The sequence below is a fragment of the Passer domesticus genome, chromosome 2 (assembly GCF_036417665.1).
Source record: "Passer domesticus isolate bPasDom1 chromosome 2, bPasDom1.hap1, whole genome shotgun sequence".
Lineage (NCBI taxonomy): Eukaryota > Metazoa > Chordata > Aves > Passeriformes > Passeridae > Passer > Passer domesticus.
In genome coordinates this window covers 52,204,623-52,220,767 of record NC_087475.1, presented here as the reverse complement: position 1 = coordinate 52,220,767, position 16,145 = coordinate 52,204,623, and the positions used below count along the sequence as shown (strand labels likewise).

Genomic DNA, 16,145 nt, shown 5'->3' with positions numbered 1-16,145 from the left:
ACAGACATTGGAGGAGAGGTAACAAAGTCTATCAATGTCCCTGTGCTTGAAATAGAAGGGTTCTGCCTGAAATGGTTCTCACTAGACGTAAATAAATAAATAAGAACACTACTTCAGATGTTTTAGTGAACTTTCTTATGAATGGATTGCAACACACAATGACAGAACTCCCTCAATTCCGCTTTTCAATAACTCCAAGGCACTAGGGATGTGACAGCATGATGAATACCACAACAGACAGCTCCAATATGGTACCATTTTAGCAGATCAATATCTCACTGCAATATAAGAAAAAAAGAAGCTGATATTAGTCTACACAGTGTATTACAGATGAGGTACATTTCTTCTTTCTGCACTCATGCTGAACCAAAGTAATAATTCATAGATGCCTTTTAAAGGTTTGCACACTACTAGCACATGCAAAAAAAAGGCTAATCTTGGCTTCAACATCTGTTTGAACATGCAATAGCTTAAAGCAGCAAGTACGTAGGATTCTATGTATGTATCTATTAATCCACCTGTGTGTACCACAAGCACAATGACAAACATATCTGGAGACAGAGAAGTAACGGAATTTATGTATGCAGTGCGGTTCCTTCAGGAATAGCTTTCTTCAGGAACAGATTACTTTACATATCAATCAAACATTTCTTAGTAAGTCTGTTTGCCCCTTCTCTCCCCTTTTTCCATGAAGAATTGAAACATTTCTTACTGAAGCTACAGCGGGTACCATTTTAAAAGTCTTCATTTGCCAACTGCAATCATACAGGGCTTTTTTTCCCCCTGTACTTCAAATAGGAAATGAGTGGGAGCTCTCAGTTACTGCTGTGTGATAAGTCCTTGCAAATTTAACCTTTTTATAGCAACTACTGTAGCTTTCAAAATAGAAAACAAATAGCATGCCTTGGTAAAAATAATATATCCAAGGCTAGCAGAAAGAAACTCTAAAATAGACATTATCAGATATGTGTTTGCTTTGAATGTTCCCCAGTATTCTCAGAAGAAAACTAATGGGGAAAAAAATTCCGTCATGTAAAAAATAATATTGGACTTTATTCTACTCTGATAATGCCATAAATACCTGTCTTGAATATAACCTAATAGGTACAGTTGGATAGGTAAAATAATGTAGCTATTTTTACCTCTGACAATGTGAAAGATAACTCAAATTATCAAATTAATTAGTTCTGTTGTTTGACAGCTGTCTTTATTTCCTATTGATTGTTCTCTTTTGCAATACAAACTAGAGAAGTCAAACTTTAGACTACTTTAAACTTCTTTAACATTCAAGTGTACCTGCAAATTATGTGACACCTTATATCTTTCTCTTTTTTTTCCTCTCTCTCATTTCCATTTGACTTATTCTTTGCACAGGTAACACTGCTTAAAGGTACAGTGTGTGGAAATTACCATGTAAAGTAAAATTAATTTTTAAAATTAATGATGTATACAGTTAATATCATATCATTCCTAATGTGCACTTAAAAGGACTTTGTGAAAATTAACTGTAGAATGACAGGTTGAAAGAGAATATTTTATTACAGCAAGAAAAAACAGGGTCAAACTGGCTTACAGATACTACATACTGCAGACCATCACCAGAGCAGTAATTGAGACAAACAGTATAAAGGGACAGAGTTCCCTACAGGAAAGCATCACAAATGTAACTTCTTGTATGAAATTGGATCAAATCCAGGTGAACTGATAAGTCTCCAGAATGAAAGAACAATTTGAGTTTTAGAGCTCACATTTTTCAGCTGTCTCTACAGGACAGGAGGATACAAACTACAACAGAACTCCCTGCAAGTGAGTTTCTTGGAAAAGGATTCAAAAACTAAGGAAGGAAGACTACAATAAAATTGCAACAGAATTCAAACATGAAAAAAACCCACCAGAAGAAAATTACTTTCCAAGGTTTATTCTGTCCATAGTTGATATGACTACAAGCACAAAAGTTACCTATTAAGTAGCAGCCATGAAAGCAATGACCTATTTAGAGTGCTGGTCCTCTTTCATTAACTTTCTGGATATAGGAATGAGGGGATGATGGTGAATTAGGTAGCCAGATTCTCTAACTCTATATATACTATGTGCATGCTTTATTTGAAGAGGGAAGAAGCACCAATTTAACATTCTAAGTGGAAACCTTAAATAGGAATGAAATGTAAGACAAAAGAAATAATCAGTATAACATAACAGGATTTGAACTCGCATTAAGAAATAAACTGCAGATGAACATAATCAGAACATGTATCAAAAAGTAAATATACTCTCATTGAAAAGCTGATTATTTCATGACATATGAGAAAGCACCTGATCTCATACCAACCTGCACTTGACTGGACTAGCAAGTTTCAAGTCACTCACTGACTTTTTTCATGCATGCTTTTATTAGTAGCATACAAGAAATCTGGCCCACAAAAGAGAGAAAAAGTTACCTTCAAATCCATTTACCAGGCTATTTAAGATTTTAACTTCCTAATTTGCAACAGAAAATCTGGACATATTTCAAGGCAGTGACACCTTTGAGGGCAGTGAAGCCCTAATTATACACTTGCTCCTTCTGTTTTGCAGTACAGCCTTGCCCAGATTTTGGGCACTGCTCAAACAGCAAATTTCCTGTCCCAAATGTGAAAGATGGTGGGGCTGACAGAAGATGCAAGACAATCAGTGAAGCTGGTACATTATAAATGCATACACATAGGCACACTGAAGACTACTCAAAGTTACATTCACACACAGGCAAACTAACTCAGAAAATACGGTACAGTGAGGAAGGGACTCTGTTATGTGTTGCACAGTATTACATCAAAATTTATTGTCTGTTCAACTTCTAAACTGACAATGAATAACTATGCAAGAAAGAGGAAGAAACTCCTGAAGAATGAGAAGTTTTTCATGATGAACACACTTTTCCCATTTAACTACTCTGATATTGAATTCACATATATTCAGCTCAATGATCAAAGAAACCTGGATCGAAGAAACCAAAAGATGGAAGAACAACCTGGAGCAGTATTATTTATTTAAACAGTAGTAAAGTTCTCCACTATAACCTGAGAATTTTCTACTGCATTTAGGAAAATACTTAACTGCTTAAATGTGGATTGCGTTAGGTTTATAGCTTTATGGACCCTAAGCTACTGTAACAGAACCTTTCTGGTTCCATTTCCTTTGTTCTATATACCATACTACATCTATATACTGTCCAAAATACCATAAAACCCATTTTACAAGAAATTATAAGAACTTCCCACAATCTGTATACATTGATTAAGTGCAGCACGTGTGCTAAGTTAACATGGATATTTTTAACCAACAAATACTCCATGAGAAAATCCTCTAAAAGACCAATTATTAAAAAGGCAAAAAAATCTTTGGTCTATCAGGATTCTTCCCCTACACTATAAGGTATTTAGGTTTTGTATAGCCCTTAGAACAATGAGACCTATGACTATGGCCTCGTGGCATTCTGATGGCAAGTCAGTAATAAGTCTGGATCAATATGAATTACACCTCTGTGAAGCCTAAACCACTGAAATTCTTACACAATTGTTAAAAAAAACATTTTCCTTAAATTAACCAATATCTCTGAAATGCAATACAATGACACAACAAAACAATATGAAGGACAAGTGTTTCTTAAAACACTCACTTTTTCCCCCCTTATGTAGCTATAGCTTAAAAAATCAACAGGTTATCTGCAACATGAACATTGAATGATAAGCATTATAAGATCTAAATCCTCAATGAGTAAAAAGACCTAAGATGTATCAGAACATAAAAAAAATGAGAAAAACAGAAGACTCCACCTTCATTAGTAGCAGTAAACCCAATTCTACACAAAAGTCCAAGATTAACTATTATGATTGGTACAAAGTATCGCTTTGTCAGAAATCATCTTTGTGCCTTTAGTGATTCCTAAAGAGACAGAGGCACATTATCTGTATGGTATGGACTAACACCACTTCATCTCTGCAGAAGAATACAGAGAATGTTTGGGGAAGTCCATCAAACGCAACATTCCATAACTGCAGGTAAAGTATATTTCTAATGAAAATATCTCATAATGCACCCTCATACATGTCAAGTTAAAACATCATTTAGAAGTTCTTTAGTAATACACAAATCTAGGGAAAGTGAAACCTATCAAAGGATCTTCAGAGAAACCATGCTTAGTTCTACCCTAAGTTTTAAAACAAATATTACCTCTGATGATTGCGAGACTGGGTTTAGCCCAAAAGCAAGAAAGGCAAGGGTTTTTTGGTTTTGTTTTTTCTTTCTTTTTTTTTCTTTTTTTTTTTTTTTAATAGATTAATAACTAAATAAAGACCGTCTCATTATCGAGCCTTTTAAGGACCCGGGACGTTACAATGCCCGCGTCCTGGGCACTGTCCCGGGCACTGCGTGGGGCTCCGTGCGCTCCCGGTGACACCCCGAGGCACCCAGTGACCCCCCCGCTCCCGCCCGCGCCGCTGTCGCAGGGCTTTGTCTCTTTTCCTGTAGTCCTGTTTAAATTCTCACCTTGCTCTGCCCTTGTCATCAAGTCATTCAAGCACAAAGCAGGGAGCACGGGAGTGTTTACTCATTTCCCAAGTCCATTATCTCACACATTAATCACTGGTCTGGAACTTTTGGACAATGCTGAATCTGTTACCTTTTATTTTTTTATTTTTTTTTCTTTCTGGCTGCTTTACTCTTGGGTCCGATAGTTCACCAGTTCCCAGCTGTACTTATACTGGATGACCTTTACATCTGATTATTTAGCTACTCTTCCTCCTGATTTTTTTTTCTTTTAAAGACTTCAAAAATAAACAAGTGCACGAAGTCGACAATGTTTTCCATCTTTAAAGTTGCACTTGCTTGAGAAAAACACAAATATGACTTCTCCAAATGTTAAAATCTAACCTAACTCAAAAATTCCACCAAGGAAGATAAAAGCTACGGGATGTGTCTGTGGAAAGGACTGGAGTTTATTTTTCTTTGGAGGAACTTAGGTTTCTTTATGAAACTTGAAAGAGCACACACTTTAGGCTGTTTTTGTTTTGTTTTGGTTTTAATTGTTAATGAAGGAAGCAGCGAAAAGTTATTTCTGAAGGCAGGAACTTTGTTGCTGTAGAAATGCATCTTCTAAAATGGCATAAAGTTTATTTGCAGTAACGACTGGAGGGGGGAAGTACAGGGGAAAAAAAGGAAAAAAAGGTGTAAATCTGGACAGCTGGAGGCTCTTGAACTCCACTCGTTAAAAGATTTGTTTGTGAAACACGCATTTTATTGCCTTGTCTGCACGTTATAATGAGGCACGGACAACTGCAACATTGCACTTAATGATCGCAGTTCCCGTTCCAGCCCGGTCATTGTCCTCCCGCAATTAACGCTTTCCCAGATCACCCAAGGCTACTTCGGGGGGCGGGAGGGGGGCGAAGAAAGGGGGGGAGAAATCTGAAATTCACATAAATGAGCAATGTCAATAGTTTAGAAAGAGTTACTTAGGGAACAAAGGGCCCTTATGAGGCACTAGTGAGAAGAAATGGGGAAAAAATGAGTCCTCACAATGTCGGCCTTTTCTCCCCGCGACTTGTTATCAAGCAGCCCGCGCGAGCCCCTCCGATCTGCATGAAAATGCGGTTCGTTCCATTCACTCATTTGCATTAATTTCTGCCATTATCTCTGCAAATGGCGGCGCGTCTCCCCGGCACAATGCGGCGGCACCGCGCGGCCTATCCCGGCTCCAGGTGCCCGCCGCCCCCCGGCCGGCCCGGCCCGGCTCCCGCCTCCGCCCGCGCCCTCCGCCTCGCCCCGGCCCCGCCGGCGCGGCCGCTCCGCGATTGGATTTGCTGGCGGTGACAGCCTCGTCGCCGGCCCGAGAGGAGGGGGGCTCTTTTGAGCGGGCGTCTATCACGCTGCCATGGGAAAGCGAGAGGCGAATGATTCTCAGTGGCTCCCGATTTCCCGTATTTGTTCAGCATTAGGCCCACTTATCTCCGGGAGAAAAAGCAACATGTAGAGGGAAAGTGACAGGCAGAAACGCGCTCCCTCGCCCCTCCATTCTCCCCGCGCTCTGTATTCAAACAAGGGGGCCCTATTACACTGAAAGCTCCGGATCAGCCTCACTCAATTATCGCCGCTAATCCTTATAGCTCTATAAAGTAAATATTTCATTACAATTTCAAATAAACAGTCACCCAATCTAATGAAGCAAGAACTCAAAGTGGCAATGTCATAGAACTTGTTACCGTCATCAAAGGAAAGGACACAGGCCTGTCTGCTAATAACGCAAAAAAAAAAAAAAAAAAAAGTTCCCGGGCAGATTCACAAGAAGGGGCTTTTTTATTATTATTCACTTGAACCTCTTCCTCTTACCAAGTATTCTTCAATAGTCAAAAATACCTTTGTTTTCTTACCAATTACCGGGGTTCAGGTACTCACTGGATCAAGATGAGAGACATTAAATGTCCACAAGTCACATTAAAATCTAGCATCCTTTATATCTTTCAAGACCAGCCTCATACTTTGATTGACTTCATGCTCTTTTAATACAACTGTTACTTTTGAAAAGAAGGAAACTCATGAAGTCTCACAACATTCCCGCTTCATTGTATTTTTTTTTCTCCTAATCTCAAACTCTGTGTTTGTATTGGATATTTATACGGGAAAATGCCAACACCTTTATTATATCCAAGGCAGTGAAATGTAACAGGATATTTTGTGCATCATCTCTTTCAGAACCCCAAACCTCTTCCAGTTCAGACATGACAGAGGGAACAACACACACTTTGCAGGTACATAGCAGCATTTCTATTCCCTGCTATTTCAGGCAAGCTTGTCATAAAAGCCCTTCTATAAATTTTTATTAACTTGGGTTATCTTTAGAGTAGACAAGCTTTTTTATCCACAATTTTTACAACAGGGAGAACACTAAGTTTATGTCTTGTGTCTCTTTTCAGAAGAATTTTTAAGATGTCTTCTTTCTCCTGCCCTCAATCTCCTGGAGGACTTTCCCACTCCCCTCCTCCTTTCCTTCCCCCCTACCATTCAGCTGAGAAGGGGGATATTCTTTGTCATTCTTTCTCTTTCTGACACAAATGAAATGGGCTTTTCTTCTATCAGCTGTTCACAGAGGAGATATCCAGTGCCTCTTTGAGAAACACTAGAAATACTGAGATCTTGGAACAGAGCACAGTAGGTCAGCACATAAAATTTAAACCCCGAGAGTAAATTTTCACTGAGCACTCTCCTTAGGTCCTGCTCACATTCTCATGTCATCCACATGTCCCAAGACTAACCCAGGGTTTAATGCTAAAAATACCCTTACAAGGAACTGGTGTAGACTCTGTGAATCCTGCAAACTCAGCAAAACATTAGGAATTAGGAATCAAACTAGCATCATTTTCCTCATACATCATCAACTGCAATCAACTGATTAAAAAAAAAAACACCCAAACCCCACCAAAACTCCAGTTATAGTATATTCAGAGACTATGTTTAAGGAGGCAAATTTTAAATCTGTAAGTTTAGTAAATCAACTGGTTGAAAACTGTAATGACAAAAAAAGCAGTGTTATCTCCCAGTAATGTTCTAGGACATCTATGTAACCCAGTTATCTGTGCAACTATACACATAACCAGTTGCAAGTGTGCAATTCTTACGATAATGAAACTGCATATCCATCTAAAACTCTTAGAACTAAATAGTCACAGAAACACTGACAGAACAGCACAATGAAAACGTATCTTTGGCCATAATGCCAGTAGACACTAGGCTGCATAAATACAGAAGAGAGAGCCACAAGTAAGAAATTACCATATGTATACAGACATCTTTCAAGCACACTTTAGCGCCTGTCATAAGGGGACCTGATAAAATTAACTCGTACAGAGAAGGCTAACATAAAATCCTATACCAATTTATGCACTTAATACAGGATTTGAGTGTTATACTGGAAGGTCTTGAGAATGTTCTTCTGCAAAGGAGTGAAGCTCACCCTCAATTAGTAGCTACCCATTACCCCAAATTACTGCCATTCAGATGTCAATCAGTAAGGATGCACTACAGGAATTAAAGGAAAGAAGTCATTTACCACAAGTATTCCTCCAAAGATTATCATTGTCTTTATTTCTTCAGCTATTCTGTATACATTTTTATCCCTTCAAAATTAGTTTTCAGTTTTTGATTTCCACTTCAATACCTAACTATGATTCACAAATATACAGCATTTCAAATGGAAAAGAAAAAAATAATCAAAGCCAGTTTACAATGTCACATCTGTAAATCACAAGATTTACAAGAAGAGTCTGATTTTAGTCCAGGCACAGTTAGTTCCCTCAACTCTTGTTAATCAATGGCGAAATAAATCTTGAATGCTTTAAAGTGCTAAACATAATTTCCTTATCTTAAGTATGAATATTCAAGAATAATGGTATCTATTAGGTCAAGGCTAGGCGAAAGGGCATTTTAATGGTTTCTTTAGTTTTTGACTCCTGACACATTGTTTTAAGCAAATGCTGATCTTTCTGATAAAAGTAGAATTTTCACTGGAGAAAAGTATTACAGATTGTCAATTGAAAGCAATATTTTCTCCAAAAATATGTGATAATGAGGAAGCCAGAAGTTCTGGCTTGCCTTTTTCCTACTGCTGAATGAAAAGGCTACGCTAGGAAAAATAATGTATGACTTCTAACAAAACTAAAAACTGGAATTTAGCTCCCTCATGTCCAGGTAACTCCTTTAATAAACTTTAGGTTATGGTACTATTCAAAATTTCTCTTTCTATTATGTACTTAAATACACATAAAAGACTTCTAAAATCTGTTCAAATTAACAAAACTAAGTTTAACTTAAAATTAAACAGGAATATATTTACAAAGATATTCATTCTGTCATGAAATGCATTAGCTAAACTTTAGGAGTGTCTGCACAGTTTTAAACTTCCTGAGTGCAGAAAGCATATTACTTAAATCTTCAAGCATTCTACCTATGTAAATCTGAAATGCTATTTTTGTTCAAAAAAGAATAAATAAATAAATTATCATACAGGATATACCGAGAATCTAAAAAGGAGAAAAGATTTTGTAAGCATGACTACAAAACAAATCATATTTCGTTTTACATCTATTTTAGTTTCACAGAGCAATAAACAGAGGGATGGAAGTGTCTGCCCATGTAGAAAAGACAGCTGATCAAAAAAAAATAGCTGCAAGAGAGATGGATCAACCCTGTTCCAGCTTGAACTGTGGGGAAAGTGAGGGGTAAAACTCCAACTGTAACCACAAAGTCCACGTAGCAGGACTGCATATCAACTTCAGCCTAGCCCCTTACTTTAAGTTGGGCTACTCTTCTCCAAATGATTGCAACTTGTTAAAAATTTCAATAAATTTTAAAACTTGCACAGAAAAAACAACATAGTTTATATTTTCCACTATAACAGTTTCTATTGCCATACTCCGTGTATTTATAGCCGTAATAGATGTACATGTTTTGACAGATTTAGCATAGAAAACTGTCTACCAACAAATGTATAAATGAAGAAACAAAACAGAATTATTAAGTAAAAAACTAATGAAAAATAGCCATACTATAAAACAAAGTTTCACCCATTTTTAAATTCCTTTCAAAATGTTGGGGAAAATCTAGTTTTGTTTTATTTTCACTTCATGTCTTTTCTTAAACACAAATTTGACTTGTTATTGCAATGCTTTTGAAACTTTGATATGTGAAACCATATATGAGTGTAAGTATTTCAGCAAGGACTGCAAAATCCTGCATTCTATAGCTAAGGATTATCTCTGAAATATATAATCAATACAACTTTTCATATGAATGTACATTTTTATACACCCTTTATTCTGCTCTTAGCTATATGTCTTTAGATAATATTAAGTTTGTTTATATCAAAGATATTGCTGTTGATAACTAACTTAGTTTTATGCTTGCAGACAAACAAAATTTGAAATAAACCATTCTGATACATGAGTCTCCATGAAATCGAATGGCAAAAAAGTCCTTAGATCTACAATCCATTAAATGAAGGATGAGTGCTGGAATAAGGGTGTTCAGGTTTGGACAAGTGATCCTGGACCTGCACATAACCAACAAATACGAGCAAGTAGGTAGAAAAGAGATGACGATGTCTTAGAAACTGAAATTAAAATTTATTACAGTGTTGAAAAATACTTGTCCTAAAATACTGCAGTATGTACGTAGCATTTTTCTTCTCTGCACGCACTCCTCCACACTGTCCTCAGTACCTCCTTAAAACCTGAACCTCCTCAGCACTGAACTGAGAAGTTCTGAGTGGAGCTTCTCCAGAAAGCCCAATGCCCCCAGTTCCATCAAAACTACCCCTTTTCCCACAAGAGGTAACTAGTACATTGCAAGCTCACACTCTCAAGACTAGATCCACACAAGGTAATTAGTAAATGGGACCTGATAGCCAAAAGAAAGAAACAATTAGGTGTTAGGAATAACCAAGACCAAGGAAAGCCTATTAGTACTGAGAGGAACCACTTCTTGGTATATTTAATCAGAAGACTTGCATTACTACAACAAAGCTGAGTTCCTGCCAGTAGGTGAGCAAGGTGGTCAAGAAGGGCCTTCACCCGGATCCTAATTTTCCTAGGTGTGCTAAACCCAGATTACTGAAAACTGAAACCTCAAGCAGTTCAACTTGTGCAGAGGAAGCACAGGAGAAACTAAACGATAAGGCTATCTTCTTCAAATTATCTTCTTCTTAAGGATCTTTTTTTGACCAGAATCTCCTAAAGCTAGAGCTCATGGGTACAACAATTTTCTTGATTCTAATTCATAATTGCATGCATGCTTCGTTTGCTTATTAATGCAAACATTTGAGCTGTTTGGATTTATCTTCTGAGAAACAAAACTGAAATTTTTAAGGGCGATCTTAATTTTTAAACAAATTTTGTCCAATTATAAGGAAGGAATACCTCAAAATGTCTTTTGATGAATTTGTTTTCTAAAAACGTTTTCGTCTAAAACTTTCCTACCTGTTTTGACCTATAGCATAATTTGTATGTTCAAAAAAAATAATTCAATACAGAATTAAAGTAAGCATAACATTTGGATAAGGTTGAAAGATGGTTAGAAGGATAAGATTTTAAATGCAAACAGAATAATAATTAATTGCTAAGGTGCTTTTGGGAAAAATCATACACTTGACCCAAGCTGAAGGCTGAAATATTAATCTGTTTCTGTGACAGAGATCAAGCTTCACAGTCGCTTTTTATCCTCCTCATAATAGAAGCAACAGTTGTAAACCATAATGTTATAGTTCAAACAATGCCCCCCCTAAGACTTCAAATTTATTATAGCATTCATCTCCAAGACAAAAGACCTGGTACAGGAAAAAAGCTCTTTTTAGCAAAAAGCATGGTTGTTATTTATGGCTCAGATGCAAAGAATGAGTTTGGGGAATTTATCAGAGATGAAGGTATGAAATGTTTTAGCTTGTTCTTCTCTCTCTAATCCATAAACCATTTTCTCAGCCACCCAAGTGAATTCTAATGGAACAGGAGTGATGAAATAATATTTTCCTAGCCCTTTAACACTTTGCCTACTGTGTGCATTGTGACTTGTTCAGGGAAAACACAGGAGCTTATAGTTACAAATCTTTTAAATCAGAAAGTAAAATGATCTTGTTAATAAATTATGTAAAATGGCCTTGTGGGAAGATTCAACATACCACCGAGTGCTTGTGCCCACTATCAAACCATATTCACTTGCAGCCGTTCTTACAAAGAACTTTTTATTAATCTTTCATTTGATAGTAATGTGAATTTCCTCTGGATGCCTTGGAGTTATCCAGTCAGCCCGCAACTATCTAATTTGCTCTGGGTAGCAGGAAGGAGAACAAAGGTTACTGATGAGTCCCTTACTTTGCATGAGGCCATGTGACTTACACTCTGAGATGTAAACAATGCCTTGCCTGGTTAAATTTTATGGCAAGCAGTGCCTTTATGACACAGATGTTGAAGATTGCTGCCCTCACCTCCCAATTGCCACACTGTATACCCCGTTATGCAGATTTCTTTACAGGTAAAACTTGTTCCTCTCTCTCAGTTTCTGCTGAATCTGATGGCTTTGCAAGCCCTTGATCACCAGTGGCCATCCTGGATGTTCCTTCCTCAACAGGACAGATTCAGGCAAGAGTATATGTTTGTGTAAAATGATGATGCTTCTTTACTGGACATCCCAAAGCTTCACTACTGTAATAAATTCAATTGGGTCTTCTCATCTTGAATATTTAAGTACTTAAATAAGTCTGAAGTTGTAGTCTCAGGTGGTTCAATGTTTCAGCTGCAGACCTTCAATCTAAGAAAGACTTAAGAGTTAAGTTTTCCTAGATGAGGTGTAAATAGCAGCTTGGCTTCAGGATTCCCTTAGTATTTGGCACAAGAGATAAACAATTTTTCTTAACCATTTACATAGACATAGAACTTTAGGGGTCAGAGTACAAGGGTATGTGTCTTTTCATTTATGGAACAAGACAGGAATAGACCAAGTTCAACAAGACTTTGATTGGAAGCAATGTCTGCCATTAGCCATTACTTGATTGTCATGCTGGTAAAATTTCAACAGAACTAGCCTGCTGTTCCTTTAAAGCTCTTTCCATATTACCCTTCTACAACATCTACAGCAAACGACATATTACTCTTCTGTGACACATTGACTCCTCCATTTAATAATATATGCCTAATTATATTGCCAGGTCTTATCCTGCTGAAGTCAACTGGAGAGTTGCCAATGAATTTCCTGAATATAGAAACATATATATACACACAATGAAAGAAGATAAGGGAAATACATACTTTTCAGATAAATTCTTTCTCCTCTAGCTCATTTTACATCATATTTCAAAAGAAATGTACATTGACTTCAAAACAATGAAACTAAGCTATTCATAAGAACTAGAAACTGCAGAGTAGCCAGAAGGAAAAAAAAAATCCTATTTAACAAATAAAGTGAGCAGGAAAGAGATAATCACCAAACTCCTTTTTTTCTTTCTTTTTTGTGGTGGGGTATTCATGTACCTTCCATTTATACATATTTTTTTGTCTTAGCTGAAAGATAACCAAGTTCTATGACTGTCTTTAGCTTTACCATGACTCTAATTTATAAAAATATTTCCCTCTTTCTGTGTGAAGGAGTCGACTATAGGAAAATTGCGTAATTTCACATCCTCCCCTTATCCTTTTTTTTTCCCTAAGTGCAATATTATCCATTCTGTTTTAAGTTCACACTCCAAGCTGGGAGAACATGCAAGAGCAAGAAGTCTTGTATTCATTAAAGCATAAACTGTGCACCCACTCCACTGAAGATTTCTTTTTTTCCACAGATTTCTTTTTTATTTCTTTCCACACTTCTCATCTAAGAAATGTAATCCAAAGAAAGCCATCACTTTTTCAGTCACCAAAGGCCCATGCTTTCCCTCGAACTTACACCTCCTATGGCCCTCCTCAGAACTGAGGCAAGGAGCTGAAGGGGGAGAAAAGGGGGAGAGAGGGAGTAAAGATAGTTTAATCTGGGTCAATTACTAATCTGATTCACAGCACAGCCCTACAAACAATGGTAGCACATAAAATTAAGCAAACAGCAAAGGAATGAGACTGGCATGGGTTGGCCACTGCTCTTGGAAGTGTGCATGGAATTGCTGCCCAGCCCTGCTGCCTTGACGGATGCACAAATTCTCCCCATGAGACTGGGACCTATTAAGCATGAATCTGTGATGGAGCACAAGGCTTGCTACATCGCTGTTGTAAAAACAAGCTGGACACTCTTTTCACATCTATTCATGCCAGTAACACACAAAGCAAAATGCTTCCCTGATTTGTTGTAGGCTGCTTTCCTCTTCTGAAGAAGACAAAATGACAGCATAACCCCATCTTCAGCAGAGGAAAAAAAGGCTATAGTAACACAACATTTTTCTCTCAATAAATCATTTTTAATGACTTCCAATAAATCATCTTGTAATCACATTCCTTTACCACTTAAGCCAGTCAAAGTATACCTCTTACAGTTAAAATATTAATATATTCACATTTCATGGAAAATTGTAAAAGCTCATAAAGAGAGAAACTAACTGGAGAGAAATCAGCTTAATTCATTTGAGAAAGCAAAGATTATACTCTAAGTTTTTAAAGTTTCTCTAACAGTTAGTAGTCTGTAAGTGCCATTTATATTTTAGACACCATTTCTGATCAGAATTTCATTATTCCATATGCACATACACATGCTCCCTGGACACATTCATTTTCACATACATACATAAATGAAATATACATAAACCATACTCTTTTGACAGTTTAGTAACATTCCAAGCACTTCTGAAGAAGCAGATTATGCAAAAAGACCAGGTGAAATGAGGCATTTAACACTGTAACTTCCCATCACATGTTTTGCATTCCCGATGTCCTGCAGGAATTATGAAGGTTTTGATGTTTTCTTTTTCTCCAGTTTCATCCTGGTGATTTCTGAACTACAATTTACATCTGCATCACACTACTTTGCCCTGACACAGAAATGAAAGTTAATTAGTTTCTATGACAACCTGATGCATGAAAGGACCACAGGTTCTTTCACATTTGTAAATACATTCCAACTTAGTATTCAGGGTGCAGTGTGTATGAGCCTTAAGTACAAATAGCATGAGTTTGTTTTTAGTAAGGCAGAAAAAAGGACTTAAGTCAGATGACGTGATTCATTGGAGCATACATTTGTCAATGAACAGATGAGTCCAAATTTATTTCCCTCATCTTTAAAGAAGTCTTCAAACTTCCACCAGAAGAGTATTTAGATGTGAACTGACATTCCTCTAAAGAATTTGACAGAAACTAAGTCTAAACCAGATGCAGTTGTTTTAGTTTTGCAGGACAGCATTAAGCATTTTTATTATAAAAATATATACCTTTGAAGGTATTTCAAGGTATGCCATATTATTCATATTCAAAAATCAATGCAAAAAATGAGCTTAACACAAGTATTTGAGCTAATGCTGTGCTTTGACTCCCACAATCATCTATGCTACTTTTTTCATAACAGCTCCCCAAAATAAAACCCCAAAAGAATATGTATTTCAAAACCTTCCTTCCTTTTTAAAAATGCCATAATGAAATTTAGGAAACTTGCAGAGTTTCATGCTTTTACTCACCCATTTCCGGCAACAGAGAATTGTTTGTTATCATACTGAATCCCCAAGAGAGACCCTTGAGCACCAGAAGCTTCCCCTGACTGTAGCCAGGCCTCCTGCTCACCAAGGAGAGGTTGTGGGACAAGGACTAACACTTCTCACAGATTTTCTTCTAGCAAGGAAGCAAGGAGGCAACATTGGGAAGGTGCTTTAAGTACTATAGCTATTCTTTCCCCAAAAAAACCAGGACCGTATCCTTTCCCAGGCACAAACACAGGTCACATAAATGGAGTCTGTTGGGCAGAGGAAAATAATTTCCTGAACATATTCAAGAAAAGAAAGTCTTAACACATCAGTGTCAGACAATCTGCCCCGTATCACCCTTATCATCACAAAGCAGTTGTATTAATTTTTGTTGCAATCATTACAAACATCTTCTAAATAATATGGGTAGCATGTCCTTGAAATCACATACATAAGAACGATGACAAAATCAGGTTTTTTGTTCTGTGACCAAAGAAGCAAAGGAGAAAAAGAAGGAAGTATACAAAGAGTGGATCATTACTACTATATTGTGATTTCTTTCAAAATGAGAAAAGCAGTGTCACAGAGCAAGCTAGAGCTGAAATACGAAAGCAGATATTCCTCCCTCCCAGCCCCCAGAAGCAGAAGAATCACAGAGAATGATTTCCCAGTAAGATGCTGGTGCAAAAAACCAGGATTATTCCACTTACTGACAGGCTCAATACTGACCCTGCATGCTACCTGTTTGGGTGGACTACTGAATTTGTAAAGACTTCAAGATTCCTTCTTGCACAACTGAAATCCAATTAACAATGTTCTCTGAAGGGATTGTCTTCCAGCCTACCTCCAAAGCTTATAGAACACATGGCTCCTGGATTCCAATCAGAAACCCAGAAATCTGTAAACAATGTGTAACTTACAGATGGCCTTTCAGTGCATCAGAATATGTTTTAGTACTGTTCTAAAATCCTAAATCACT

The 16,145-nt window shown here is 37.2% G+C and overlaps 1 protein-coding gene and 1 long non-coding RNA gene across 7 annotated transcripts in view; one reads left to right on the top strand and one right to left on the bottom strand.

The window, feature by feature from the left end:
* Positions 1–16,145, bottom strand: part of DACH1 (dachshund family transcription factor 1) — a 354,945-nt gene that overhangs the window by 257,723 nt on the left and 81,077 nt on the right. The gene's annotated exons all lie outside the window — the stretch shown is intronic.
* LOC135293925 (uncharacterized) lies at positions 5,422–9,176 on the top strand. The gene is made up of 3 exons (XR_010356038.1): positions 5,422–5,627; positions 6,727–6,782; positions 9,121–9,176. It is a non-coding gene; the product is annotated as an uncharacterized LOC135293925 (long non-coding RNA).